This window comes from Cupressus sempervirens, chromosome 1 (genome assembly GCF_028749045.1).
Source record: "Cupressus sempervirens isolate cs-2001-9-10 chromosome 1, ASM2874904v1, whole genome shotgun sequence".
NCBI lineage: Eukaryota > Viridiplantae > Streptophyta > Pinopsida > Cupressales > Cupressaceae > Cupressus > Cupressus sempervirens.
In genome coordinates this window covers 817,896,611-817,912,938 of record NC_143118.1, presented here as the reverse complement: position 1 = coordinate 817,912,938, position 16,328 = coordinate 817,896,611, and positions in this window count along the sequence as shown.

Here is a 16,328-nt window from a genome sequence, read left to right as displayed (position 1 = left end):
TTTGCTGTGTGCACCAAAATGTTGTCCTAAAAACCTAGTTTCACTAAAAATGTAATAATTTGAGTTAGAAAGCACATAGAATGATGAGACTAGAAAAAAAAAGAAAGCTGATTCAAATATTTATCTCAAAAATCTATCACATATGATCTAAAAGCTCATATATTTTGTGGAACATGCAAACAATAGTCAAAATGACTCGAAAACTAAATTTCTTTCTTTGTAACTTCTTCCAATCCGTATATTAATGCCCTCCAGAATTGGCACAACCACTTGGGACTCTTCCTCAACATGCCAAAAATCCATTCCACCATTCACCTAGGTCATTACAACAAGTTTGAGAGTTTTACGCCAATTTCTCTTCAAAACTGGGCTAAACACATGATGATGTTCAGCCTAGGGCTTGCAAGAAAAAATAGTAAACCAAATTTTATGCCCCTAAAACTCTACCTTATGTAAGAATACATCCCTTAATTTCTTCCCACAAAATGGCATCAAGATCCCATTGTTGGATTCCAAGTTAGAGGGCCATAAGTGCAATCTAGTCAATTTATAGGCTTACCCAAGTAGCCCTCAGTAAAATGGCAATATCTTACACAAACAAATAGATCAAAAACTCAAACGAAATGAAAATGAAAGATACTTAAAATAAATATACAACCATATCAAATTTTCACATCTACCAATCTATACACGTCTATACAATAGCCAAACATAGGAAAAATGACAGAAAATCAAGTTTTTATTGCTTCAAAAGTCATCAAATCCATACAACCAGCACCCACTAAGGATTGGACGGTCATATAATACATATATGCTTGCATTAAAATGGTTATAAACACATTTAAAATGGTGGTTTTAACATACACTTGATTTTTCAACAAAATTACAAAGTTGTCAGCATTTTTGCAATTTTGCTTTCATAGCTTTTGTAATTTTTTGCAACTGTGACATCTTAACTCCTAGAAACCTAAAAATTAAACCAAAGACCCAAAGTACCTTTATAACCTTCTAAGAAACATAAAAAACCTTTTTTCTTTGAAAAATCACCTATATTGCTCATATTTGACCCCTTGGTGCAATTTGGCACTCTAGCTTATAATGGCACCTAGAGTCTAATTGACCTTATATCTTAGGTATTATTACATAATTTTGAAAACTTGTTCCTAATTCAAAACTAGGATGAAACCTATCTATTTGATTTAGTGCCCTGCATTAATGATCATCCAACTGGACAAGTTTGGAGTGCTTGGGTGCATGAAAATGCATTAAATTCGATGCCATAGGTATAGCAGCGAGAGATATGCCTAAAGGAGGCCATGGTTTTATGTAAAAAAGTCAAATTAATCATCATAAACATGGTGTAGGATCAACTAATAGATCCTGAAAGTGATTTCTTGGTCAGATTTGAAGAGGCCCTAGTTTTTGGCCTTATTTGGTGAGGGTTTCATGAAAAGCACATATAGAGAGTTGATGGGTTCAATCCAATTGAAGAATCCTCATTTTAGAAATATATTAAGATAATTTAACAAGTTTTATGGTTGGGGGATAATTATTCCATATAGTTCCTTTGTAAATGGAGGGGTTTTATGCCTAAAAAGTGGCCCATAGTGTAACAGCAGAGACTTTGTCCAAAACAACCATACCTCATCTATTGATATGTTATAGAGAAGCCAAATGGATATCCTAATCTTGAATTTATTTTCTTGATGTTATGGAAAAATGTGGAGAAAAATGCAAGAGAACAACATTTTATGTCTAAAAAGTGGCCCATAGTGTAATTGTCATCGAATGACAGTTGTTCCAAGCCTCTAAAACTTCAAACTTGTTCTTGGTTGGTTAGGGAAACCTATACTTGGTGTTTCTAATTTTTTTGACTATACTAGTAAGTTAGTGGGGTGTTTACTTGTCCATCTTTCTTAGCATAACTTTTATTGCTCTTTTTATCTTATTTGCTTGCTTCACAAGTTCTGTACATAGGGCATTTACCCATGACTTAAACAACTTTGGACATCATCACTTTGAAAAAGTGGAAATATTACTAACCTAGTTTGAAAATTAAGTCTATTCTAGTTATCCTATTGAAATATTGTATCTTCTTTCATGCCAGTTACAACTACATATAAGATTCACCAAGGAAAGTGACCTAAGGCTATCTTTGACATATCACCTAGAAGAGAGTTAGAATTTTTGGATTTTAATCCATTTTCTACTAACTTTAGTGAGTATACACCCTCTTTACCTAGAGTTAAAAATAGTGTCTCATTGACATTATCTAGGGAGGAGCATGAAAATAGGATTGACAAACTCATATCTAGGATGGTAGTGGAGATACTCATGATCACATTAGGGATTTTTGTGCACTAAGTATGAAATTCTTATATGAACTCAGTTATCTCATAAGCATTTTTTTCTAGAAGTCTTAGTGGTCAAGGTATGGAATGGTTCAAAAAATTATGTCCTCCACTTATTTCATTTGATAAAATGGAAAAAGGTATTTCCAACATTATTCCTACAGTATTCAACATGCAATCACTATGTTAGACTTATGAAACATCAAACAATACCAAGGAAAATATTCTATTTCCTTTCTTCAGTGATGAAGGAAGCTTTATTCATGATATCCTTGAGACAAATCCCTGAACCTGAAAAGATTGATATATTTATCAACAACATTGTGCCTTGATTGCAACAAGGAACTTAGGAAACAACTATTTTCCAATTCCTTACAAATTGAGGATGTTTCAATTAAAAAGGGTGAACTCAATTGATAAAAGACAAAACTGGAACAACAATAATGTAAAGGGTAAATCGTACTCATGGAACATGAAAAAGAATGTGGTAAATGATGGTATAGTGGACACACTCAAACCTAAGGAGTCTAATGTAATCAACTTGACCAATGACATTCAAAGTACAAAATAATATGCTTCTCCAAGAATATTGACTCAAACAAATCTAATGATTCTAGTAGAGGTAAACCATCATAGGTTTCCAAATCTAAGCACACCTGTAAACCTCTAGGAAACTCACTTGAACTAGTGTTGAATACTTTGATATTGAATAAGATTATTACACTACCATATAACAATGAACCTTATGAAGCCAAGGTTAAGCCTAAATTTTGGAATGACAATCACTATTGCACTTATGATAGGAATAAGGGTCATAAGACTAAAAATTATGCTACAGATCACCTAACTTTAATTCATCAATATGTTTTCAATAAGGTCAGGGGATATATCTCATGATCTCCCTATGACCCATCCATTTTGTTAAGGACACAAGATCCCTTGGTGTGTTTATAAACCTTGGGCATCATTTGGTCCTAATGGATGATATGTTAGTCATTTCATATTTTTCTAGGTGTGTCTTAGGGGTTTGGAAGCCTAACAAGGTTTCTAAGTGTTAATCAAGTTTAAATGCAACATTTCTTGCTATAGCAACAAAAGTTGCTTAAAAGTTGTCAACAACTTTTACAATTTGCTAAGCAACTTTTTGGTTTAGGAGTCTCAATGGCTCAAACCATTTGATGGTTGAGTGGAATAGTTGGAAACGACCTATTTAGGCTTGAGACATTCAAAAATGGATAAAAAGGGAAGATCCAATTGTAAACTTTCTTTCAAATCAATAAAATATACATGTTTCAGTGCAATTTCTTGACATTTTGCAAGTATAGTATGAAAGAATAAGGGGCGCATGATGACCTTTATGATCTGAAAGTTGATGCTAATTGTTTGAAGGCTTTTGGTAGTGGTTTCAAGTTTTTATCCTTTTTCTTTCAAAATTAATCAAATTTATAAGCTTGCTAGTCTAAGAAACCCTCAATTTTAGGGTTTTGGCATTTAAATGGCCCTAACTTGCTGACCCACCAGTGGAATTTCTTCTCCACTTGTATGAAGAAAGTCAGGGATGTGTACTATAAGAATTTTTCAATTTTGAAATAGGAATTGAAGGCATTGAATTTTGGGAGCAAGCCCTAGGTCAAATATCACCATGTATTTGACCAGTTTTAAGGAAACCAGATTAGATAAAGAGATGGAGAGACTTTGAGGACTTGGTGATCAAAAAAATTATCCTTTTTTGAGTTAGTAGAACACCTTGGAAGTGGATTTTTAGTTCTATGCACCCATTCCTAACCTCTTTCTTTGAAACCTAAGCCTAACCTAGCTAATTAGGCATGTGGACTTAGTCAGGGTTATGATATGTTGGAGTGGAGTCAATCTTTGCAACTTTTTGGTTTGAGAGAAATTAAAAAAGGGTATCTGAAAGTGTGGTTTTTTTCTTAAGTCTTTTGGGAAGTTTTGAAGTTAGTGGCAAAAATCAGGGATTGGAGATCTAATAGGATTCTAGGTCCTTCCTTGCAATTTGTGTTGTGGGTTGTTGGGAGTGCAACCAATGGTGGATTTTTCTTAGTTGGGTTGTGACTAAGTAGTTTCTAGCCTTTTTTGGAAGTTGTGAGGCCTAGAACCATAAAATCCCTATTTTACCCAAATTAAGGGAACTTATCCTTAAAGGCCTAATTTGGGTCAAATTTCTTTGTGTCATACTTTTGTATGGTGAGTCTTAAAACCCTAATAGCATCTCTTTGTAGAGCTATACACTTTTTGAAGTGAAACAAACCAATTGTTCAATCCCTTGCACATCTTGAGTGTTGGTTTTGGGGTTGGGTCTTAAGGTTGTACTTCCATTGTTGCACTCTGCATCAAATTATATGAAACTTAAATACCTCATTCAAGATCTCATTGATGATAAGAAAGTTGGGGTGGATGGACTCATGCCTAATATTGATTATAAGGTTTTCAATGAACCCAGGTACCCAAGCATGAACAAGAGGAAAGTTCTAGGAAGAAAAATAGGATGCAAAGATCAAGTACATATGATTGAGCCAACTTGTAAAAACATAAACATGATTAGGTCTAAAAGGAAAAAGGAGGGTTACAAATCAAACATTGATGAACCAACTATGATTATCCTTAAGGGTGTGGATTCTTCCACACAATCAAAACCTTACAATCTTAAGACTAAGAGCAAACAAACATAACAACCTATGGTCATCCTGAAAGGATTTGACCCCCAATTCCATACATATGCTAAAAAATTGAATCTTGTGACTAGGAGTGAACCAAAGATCATACACTTTGGTCTTAATGCTTCCAAATAGACAAAATCTAAAAAATTTACAATATGGGTTTTATAAGTATATGATTTGAAAATAAATTTGTTTTTGAGTTTATCTAAAATAATTATAAATGACAAAACAAATAAAAAATAAAAGCATGTTAGTCATAATATTATTATTGGTAACAATGTTCCAAATGCAAAGAATTATTTGTTTGAGCTTCTACTAATGATCAAGTGACTTATTGAATGGCTTGATGAGTCTTGAAAAATTCTCCCATTATATCCTTGTTTTTGCTAGTTTCAAGTTTCTGGTTATATGCACACAATCATGAATTTACATCACAAAGCATTCACATTCTAACAATTTTCATTTTCTTTCACTACATTTTGATCCAAACAAAATATTCTAAACTTTCACTTATTCAAATGACTAATATGAAAATGGGTCCTATTAAAGAATCTAATATAAATTCAAATAATGTATCTAGATTCTAAAAAAATCAAAACATAAAATTTGTGATTTAAACTTATCTCATCACTTACACATAATAACAATACCCACCTTATGATGTGAAAAGTCTTGGAGGAGAGGTTGCAACATCATATTTGGATCCAATTGATCACTCTTTCTCTCTCTCTCCCTCTCTCTCTATTTAATCTAATGAACCAACTAGATCTACTCTACATTTTAATGTCTCAAGTATTGCCTCGTGGTCTGACTCACAAAATTTTCAAAGAATCTTATTATGTGGTTTTCTACCATATTTTATCAAGTGGACATTTGATGCAACAAAAAGGTTTGAATAATGAAGAATCTTCCTGTCTAGTTGCCAATCCTCAAATAACCACAAGATAGGGTTCTTCATAGAATATCGTCTAAGCCATGTGCCAGTTACAACCACCACACCGATATGGTACTCTAAACTTTCACCAGCTATAACCGAGTGATTAAATATTTGTTTGACTTGGACACAATGACACAAATAATAATTTGTCCCTTCTTCATTGTCTTCAGGTGCAATAATAGTGAAAGCATGGCCTACAGTGACAAATGTACAAAATGCGGTCATTAATTCAAAAAATACTTAAATAAAAGTTATAAAATTAGATATTAAAATTATATATATATATATATATATATATATATATATATATATATATATATATAACCAGGTTGCACTAGACTAGACAAGTAGTCAAATTTAATAGACGAATCCATCTCTACCATTTTTAGTGCTTGTGGGGGATGATAGGTGTCAATTGGGTCCAAAACCTGTATATCCCATTTGTCCACCATTTTAGTTGACTCATAGTCATCCCAATTTTCCTCTGCACATGATGGAAAATAGCACGCCATTTTTTGTGTGTGAATACTCCATGAACCTGCATCAAAGGTTCTAAAAGAGTGTAACTCACTGGATCTTGTTGGTGTGCAACAATCTTCATATGGTGCAATGTTAGCATTATCTATCAACCAAAAAAATCTACAAACTGTAGGCTCACCTTCCTTACCTGGACCCATTGTAGCGTTACACCACTAGATGATGGATTTTGCATCTATCAATATTGATCCATCTTTATACTTTAGTTCTTCATGTGCTAAGACTCTTTTGATGCATGCGCCTACACCATCGTGCTCTCCCTTTCCATGACTAGCCTCTGTGAAATTCCACATATATTGAATTCTACACAAGTTGTACATCCTACTCCTTCAATAGAACATCTATGCATTCTTGAATTGAGATGCACAATTTTCTGACCAAATAATGTGTTGATGATATGTTATGCCCCTATTAGCCAAATATCCATAAAATAGTTGAAAACAACCATGTAAAAACTCCATAGAATGTGATCGATCATCGCTGATGTAAAAATGGTACTCCCTCAAAATATTCCTATCATCCTCTATACTTGTAGGTGAATGCATGAATGTTATGTGAACAAATATGGAAACCTGTTGAGATATATAATGCTTTTCTTGCACCTCATTTTGTCGTTGTAGTGTGTAGTTCTTTGCAAAGTCTACAATCAAAACAATGGTATCTAGTGGAAATGTATCCTTGCACAACTTTAATTATAAATCTAGCCATCAAGCTCTATGTGTATGCCTACTTGTAAATAATCTTTTCACAAAAAATCTTCATAAAATCATCCACTAGAATCTTTTCAATGACTAAATCACATCTTTTACCCTATTTCCCATCTTTTAGAGCATATGTCACTGTCTTAAATTTTTCATAATCTACTATTTCATTTTCAATTGCATGTGTACTATCCATATGTTCACAAGTTAATAAAAGTTGCAAAGAATGACAAAATAAGCATGTACCATCCAATCATGATGTCTTGTAAAATTGTTGGCCATCCCCTGTTTCACGTAAAATGTTGGATATGAATTCCCTTGAAGATCTTGGTGGATCATTCATGTCACAATCTTACAAAACAAACTTAGAATGCAAAAACACACATATGCCTAAAAAAATCAAAATGGTTAGAAAATTCAATATGTATCCTACAACAACAAGTTGTGCATGTGTGATTTATCTTCATATAAAAAGGTTTACCCATCTAAAAAAATCTTTGACTTATTCAAATTTGAGGATACATACTAAATTTTTTTGTCTGAGTTGAGTCTAAAAAATGTTTTGCATTTGGGTCGCAACTTTGGCTACCAATCCTCCTTGTTACAACATTTCTTTGATTAGGGGAAACACAAGTGTTATTTTTCCAAAAATCTTCAATCAATGATTTCAAAACTTCACTAATTTCTTTATCCTTTCGTGATAGTCTACCGCTAAATGTCCATAACTCATTTTTTATTAGATCTTCCAATCTCTCATGCCTTAACATGGCTCTCCTTAGAGTGCCTCTACCAATTTTTAATGTTTTGGTTGTGTTTCTCATGAGTCAAGCTTTCTTTATTTGGGTACTTACTATTGTCAATGTAAGTACTCATCTTGTGATATTACTATCTTTGGTGCATGATTTAGAATCCACTTTGTCATAAACACTCATTAGATTATTTACAATGCTTTTCTCATTTGGATCGTCCATCATTCTTAGCCCAAGAATCTTCATGATAGGCTTAAATTTCAAATTCCTCATCATTTCAACAAATAATTGGCATTGACCTATAATATTTATTTCTTCAAAGAATAATCTCCACATACGATTAACTTTTCTTTGACAAGTACGCTTGCTAATCTTGTTAGGCATTGATTTAAAAATGTTAGTATCAATATCAATTAAATATTTTGGTCTTCTAAAATGAATTCTAGAAGGTGTTATAATCTCTTCCATTCCCTCAACATTTTGAATATCAACATAAGGTTGAGTGTTTTGCTTACCTTGAACTGAAGATGATGTGCCTTGGCAATAAGATGCAAAAGATGGAATATTATCTACTTGATATGTTGATGTTGTGCCTTCAACATGAAATGATGGAGTGTGTACATCATCGAATCTAAAAATTAGTGTCTCTTCAACATGAGAGTATGATATGACTCCAACATTGGAAGATGGTGTAGCTTCACAATTCAATTGTCTTTTTGAGCATAACAGTCTCATTTGTTCTCCTTGTCTTTCCAATTCTTCCTCTTTGTTTCTTTGTATCAGTGGTTCTTGATCCTCTTTGAAAGTCAATTCTTCATTATTGATTTGCAATTTTCTTTCTTCAAATAGTAGTTTCATTTTATCTCTTTTAATTGCCAAATCTCTCTCCCTATCTTCATTTGTTTGAGTTTTTGGTTTCTTCCTTGGCATGATGATGATTTCTACATGTCCAATTATTCAAACATCTGAATTACTTACAATTTGCAAATTAAAATTCATTTAAATACATATAAAATTATAATTATTTCAATGAATACACAATATATATCAAACAACTTGCCAAATTTCTAACCATTTCCAAATAACAATTCATTCAAACATACAAATTTCAATGAATTCACTATATATTAAACAACATGTCAAATTATAATCAAATTTGTCTCTATATATCAACAAACAATATTTAAAAAGGATTTCACTAAACTTTTCTATAGAAAGAAAATTCAAAAATTAGATCCAACAATTGAATTTGGTGTTTGCTAGCTTCAAAAAGTCTTCAAATAGTGTTTGCTAAATTTCAATAGCTTGAAACCCATGTTTTTTGTCAGAACAATAGAATGCACAACAGAAGAAAAGTAGAATATGGATCAAAAGGGACCCAAACTTTCTTTGTGATCATTTTTTTGGTGATTTTACATAGTGCGTATGCACTATAGCACATACACACTTTAAAGCATGTACAGACTATAGTGGTGCACACTATGTCAAAACACATCTCTCCCTATTCCACCATCCCCCATTCCCTACTCTCTCTCCCTACTCGCTCTCTCACTCTCCCTCTCCCATCGCCTACTCTCTCTCACTCTCTCTCTCTCATCCCCTAATCTTTCAATCTCTATCCTCTCCCATCCCCTACTCTCTCTTGCTCTCTCTCTCCTCTCCCATCCCCTACTCTCTCTCTCTCTCACTCTCTCTCCTCTTCCATCCCCTACTCTCTCTTTCTCTCCATCTCCCACTATCTACTCTCTCGTACCCTCTCTCCTCTCCCATCCCATACTCTATTTGTCTCACACACTCCCATCCCCCTTCTCTCTCTTGGGCTACTCTCTCTCTCCCCTCTCCCATCCCTTACTCTCTATCTCCCTATAGTCGTTCCCCTCTCCCATCCCCTACTCTCTCTCTCACTCTCCCTCTCCCACTACCTACTCTCTCTCCCATCCCCTACTCTCTCTCACCTTCTCTCCTCTCCCATCCCCTACTCTCTCTCTCACACTCCCATCCCCCTTCTCTCTCTCCCTCTCCCACTACCTACTCTATCTCTTACATCCCCTACTCTCTCTCTCCCATTCCCTACTCTCTCACTCTCCCTCTCCTACTCCCTCTCCCACCACCTAATCTCTCTCTCTCTCTCTCAATCTCTCTCTCGCATCCCCTACTCTCTCTCACTCTCTCTGCTCTCCCATCCCCTACTCTCTAGATCTCTCACACATAGTCCCATCCCCCCCTCTCTCTCTCTCTCCCTCTCCCTCTCCCTCTCCCACCACCTACTATCTCTCTCTCTCTCACTCTCTCTCTACCTCTCTACTCTCTCTTCCATCTCGTACTCTCATTCTCTCTCTCTCCCATCCTCCTACTCTCTCTCACACTCTCTCCCATCCCTTACTTTCACTCTCTCTCTCTCTCTCTCTCTCTCTTTTCCACCTCCTACTCTCTCACTCTCTCATACTCTCTCCCATCCCCTACTCTCTCTTACAAACACTCCCATCCCCCCTCTCTCTCCCTCTCCCACTCCCTCCCCCACCACCTACTCTCTCTCTCTCCCATCCGCTACTTTCTCTCTCAGGCTACTCTTTCTCCCCTCTCTCATCCCCTACTCTCTCTCTTTCATAGACACACACTCATATCGCCTCTCTCTCTCTCCCCTCTCCCATCCCCTACTCTCTAGATCTCACACACACACACCCGCGTCCCCCCTCTCTCTCCCTCTCCCACTCCCTCTCCCATTGCCTACTATCTCTCTCTTACTCTCTCTCTCTCCCTCTCTACTCTCTCTCTCCATCCTGTATTCTCTCTCTACCACCCCCTACTCTCTCTCTCACAATCTCACACTCTCCCCATCCCCTACTCTATCTCTATCTTACACACATTCTCATTCTCACTCTCCTACTCCCTCTCCCACTACCTACTCTCTCTCTCTCTCTCCACTCTCCCTCCCCTACTCTCTCTTTCACAAACACACACTCCCATCTCCCTCTCTCCTTCCTTTCAAATACCCTACTCTCTAGATCTATCACACACACTTCCATCCCCCCTCTCTCTCTCTTCCTCTCCCACTCCCTCTCCCATTGCCTACTATCTCTCTCTCTCCCTCTCTACTCTAGTCCCTCTCCCATCCCCTACTCTCATTCTCTCTCCCATCCCCTACTCTCTCTCTCACTCTCTCCCATCCCCTACTCTCACTCTCTCTCTTCCATCCCGTACACTCTATCTGCCACCCCCTACTCTCTCTCACACTCTCACACTCTCTCCCATCCTCTACTCTCTTTCTCGCACACACATTCTCATTCCCCCTCTCTCTCTCCCTCTCCCACTCCCTCTCCCACCACCTACTCTCTCTCCCCCATCCCATACTCTCTCTCTCTCTCCCCTCTCCCATCCCCTACTCTCTCTCTCTTTCACACAGCTACACACTCCCATCCCCCCTCTCCCCTCTCCCATCCCCTACTCTCTAGAATTCTCACAGACACTCCCATCCTCCCTCTCTCTCCCTCTCCCAATGCCTATTGTCTCTCTCTCACTCTCTCCCTCTCTAATCTCTCTCTCCCATCCCCTACTCTTACTCTCTCTCCCATCCCCTACTCTCTCTCTACCACCCCTACTCTCTCTCACACTCACTCTCTCCCATCCCATACTCTCTCTCTTACACACACTCCCATCCCCCTCTCTCTCCCTCTCCCTCTCCCTACTCTGTCCCTCTCACATCCCCTACTCTCTCTATCTCTCTCTCCCCTCTCCCATACCCTACTCTCTCTTACACACATGTACATCCCCCCTCTCTCTCCCTCTCCCACTCCCTCTTCCACTGCCTACTCTCTCTCTCTCTCCCATATCCTACTCCCTCTCCCCCCTCTCCCATTCCCTACTCACTCTCTTTTACACATATGGACTCTCGTCCTCCTCTCTCTCTCTGTCTCTCTCTCGCTCTCCCTCTCCTACTCTATCTCCCACCACCTACTCTCTCTCTCTCTCTCTCTCCCCCATCCCCTACTCTCAATCTCTCTCCCCATCCTATACTCTCTCTCTCTCTCTCTCTCTCCCCCATCCTCTACTCTCTCTCTCTCTCTCCCCCATCCTATACTCTCTCTGCCACCCCTACTCTCTCTCACACTTCCTCTATCTCCCACCCTACTCTCTCTCTTACACACATTCCCATTCCCCTCTCTCTCCCTGTCCCACTGCCTACTCTCTCTCTCCCCCCTCTCCCATCCCCTACTCTCTCTGTCACACACCCACATGCTCCCATCCCCCCTTCTCTCTCTCTCTCTCTCTCCTCTCCCATCCCCTACTCTCTAGATCTCTCACACACACTCCCATCCCCCCTCTCTCCCTCTTCCACTCCTTCTCCCACCACCTACTGTCTCTCTCTCTCTCTCTCTCTCTCTCACTCTCTCTCTCTCCTTTTCTATTCTCTCTCCCCCATCCCCTACTCTCTCTCCCCCATCCTATACTCTCTCTCTCCCCTCTCCTGTCCCCTACTTTCTCTCTCTACCACCCCTACTCTCTCTCACACTCTCACACTCTCTCCCATGCTCTATTCTCTCTCTCTCTCACATTTCCATCCTCCTCTCTCTCTCTCTCTCTCTCTCTCTCTCTCTCTCTCTCTCCCTCTCTCACTCCCTCTCCCATTGCCTACTCTCTCTACCATTCCCTACTCTCAATCTCTCTCTCCCATCCCGTACTCTCTTTGTTACCCCTACTCTCTCTCACACTTCCTCTCTCTCCCATCCCCTGTTCTCTCTCTCTCCCCTCTCCCATCCCCTACTCTCTCTCTCTCTCTCTCTCTCACACACACACACACACACACACACACACACACCCATCCCCCCCCCACCCCCCCTCTCTCTCTCTCACTCACTCCTTTTTTGCCTCTCTTCTTCCCTCTCTATGCACTATTTAGGTCTCAATAGTGTGTGCACACTATAGTGTGCATGCGCTATTGATACCCAAATTTAAAAAGCTTTAAATAGAATGTACGTGCTATAGCACACACACGCTATAGGGCATAGGTGCTATTCAAACCTTTCCAATCTACCAAGCCTAAGACTTCATTTTTCCTTGGGGATCCAACCCAAAGGTTTGGAGTCTATAAACTGATCTGAGATGTGTTTTGCTGCAAACATACAAAAAATGATTAATTTTTCTTATGTGCTCTCCTTCAAGATTCCTCATGGTTGAGCATCGATAAGATTAGGTTACATGACATTGTAGGTCTTTGTGTTAGCTATATAATCATGTAATTTATTTTTTATTTGAACTATTTCAAGCCTTTCATCTATAATTTCTTTTGAATGTATGCCCATTTTTTGTCAAAAACCAACATGTACTAATTTGGTTGTAGATTTTAGCTCATTCATCAAATTTTACAACAACTTAGTTTTTTAGAAACTAGACTCCATTCTACACACTTTAAAAAAAAGAAGTTTTTATTTTAGATTAGTTTTCAATCATTTCTAGGGGGAGCACACAAATATTTCACATATTTGGGATGTGTCTAGTTAAAAATTTCATTAAAAAAAATACACATTATAAAATTACCCAAAAAATCTAGGATAAACTACATAGTGTTAAGTAACTTTTGACTAGAGCGATTAAAGAATTTCAAAAGAAAAAGTTAGAATTTTAGGGGGGCCACACTTTGTACTGTGTTATATTTTTTTGGAATAATTAGTACCACTTTCTGTGGCCCCCTTTTTTGAGGACCTAAAACTAAACCATTTTGAAAAAAAAGTAGTAGTTTAGAAACTAGATTCAAAGGACTACTACTTTTGTTTTTGTCATATCTTAAAATTTTGAGTGTAACTATCTTCAAATTCTTGTTGAAGTTTAGAAATTACTAACTTCAAAAAAAAGGTGTCCACTTATACCCCCCTTTTGGCACCATGACTTGGTGCACTTACCCATTAATGACTTGACATATAACATCCCTCTCTATAGGATCAACTCGTAGAGGCAATACAACAAGACCTAGGTATTTGTGTTCTACTTCATCATAGGATTTGATTCTTATCTTGCAACAAGGATCAATAGACTCTTTCATATAACCTAGTTGTTTAATCAAAGTGGTGAAAAAAAATCAATACCAGCTTCATTTTCTATGAGTACCCATCAAACACGCTTTTGATTTATCATGACCTCAATACACAATGCTTGATTGTGAAGATGGCTCAAAGAATTATCATCCTTTTTAGAAAAGTAAAAGTAATGAGGTGAGGTCAAGTGACCCACCATAGATTAAAATCTATCAAGATCAAGATCTTGAGGTACATTTCCCTCATTGAGGGATTTTTCAAGAATCTTTCTATGATTATCAAAGATTTTGAGTAATTCAAAGATTGTTATTTGAGTGTTCATCTGTTGCAATTATTTAAGTATACTATAATTTGTAGTCCTGGAAGATGTTAGAATTTTCATGTTTCTTCTAGAAGTACCAGCAATGGTGTTGTCTTTATTTTTTTCTAGCTCAAGAACAAAATGGGTAGGGTCTTTGAGGATAACCTTATTATGAGAACATGTGACCGCATTGGCACAAGATTGTGACTGTCCTTGATTTCATGTGAGAGATGTAACAAATCTTAGGATGAATGGAGTTCTAGGTCTTGTATCATCATATTTTCCTTTTATTGTGATGACATCACAATATTCAATGTCCACAGGTTCAACCATGTTGATTATGTGATCATTATTGGTGTATGTATACTTGACCTTAGTGTTATTGCTCTTTTGTTTAGAACTCCCCCCCTTGCCATAAGGTGGAAAGGGTTCTTTAAAAGCTTTATGGTCATAATTTTTTTTATGTCTGTCCACAAATAGTTCACCATCATCAATGAGGCCCTAAACCTTATTTTGTAACTTGATACAGTTACTCATTTTATGATCCTTTTTCTAATGGTAGTCATAGGGACAAGGAAACTCAAGTGGAGTAATAACTTTATTCCAGCATAAATTTTTTTACACTACATCTAAAGGTTCACCCAAATGTGTTAATTCTTGCAAGGCTCAACTAATCCAAGATAAATTCTTCACTTTGTTTCCAAACGTCTTGTTACCTATAGTGAGTTGTTCGATGTTTTTAGATACTTTTAAGTTATTGGTGAGGTTAAATGTTGCTTTGGATGATTTAGGAGTGATATTGTCTACCACTTAATCATGCACTACCTCTTAATTCTTATTGATGAACCTAGATTTGTCTTTGCTAGAGGGATACCCATGTTTAACATCCTTTTGAAGGGTTAATTCACCCTTTTTGACCATGAATTCTTCAATTCAGATGGCTTGAGTAATCATGTCCTTGAAAGTATGTAGACCCTGAAGTTATATTTTATATCCAAAATTAGGTAAAAGATTGTCCATGAAGATATCAAGCTTTTCAGCTTTAGGGATCTTTCGTAAGTATTTAGTATACAATTGTTGCCATCTTTGTAGAAATGTTATGAAAGGCTCTCGAATTCTTTGTTTAAGGTTGCACAAGTCTCATATGTTGATTGGATGTTGTATATTGTGTGAGTATTGTTGAATGAACATATTTGTAATCTCATCAAAATTTTTGATTCTAGTGGGTAGTCTTGAAAACCACTCCATGACTGACCCATAGACTTCATGGGAATAAATGCATAAGATATGTTTGATAGTGCATGAACTCCATTGATAAAGTACAAAACTCCCTCAAGTGATCTTGGGTGTTGGATGTCCCTAAGTAGTTTTCATATTTCAAAATTTCAACTCCCCTAGGAAAAGGAGGCATGCACAAGTCATTGTCAAAAGGAAATGGACAAATAGTATCTAATGTGAATTTTTTAGCTGGTTTATCTTTATCTGACAACATTTGAGCAAACTGCTCTTGCATGACTTGGTGTTGTTTCTATAACTTGGAGGTTTCAATTTCTTCTTCTTGAGTGACAATTGTTTTGACATTGAAGTGTTCAGGTAGTTTTTCTCCTTCCTGAGCGAGTTTTAGAAAGTATTTCTTTTTCTTCTTATGGAGCAAGATTTCCATCATTCTTAGAAATTTTTTATCTCTACAACATTTCTCTACTTCCTCTAGGGTATCTCATCAGTATCCCCATGATCATTTGTATATGTGTAAGGATGTTTCATCTTTTTGTGTCTTTGAAATTTGTCTTGGTTTGTTCTTGTACATTTTTCACCTATTTTTGGATCTTGATTAGTCATTCTATGAATGTAGATGTTTTCAATATGTTTAGTTTGTACAGGTGTTCCAAACAAATATTCAACTATTTTGATTGTAGGTGTCTTTTTAATGTCAAAATCTTCTCAGAATAATGGATTCCTAATCTATTGTAAGTTAATGGAAAAAAAAAAATCGAGTTTTAGGTGAACTATCAAGTGAACTAGATTGTGAGGACCCTTTTTTGTAC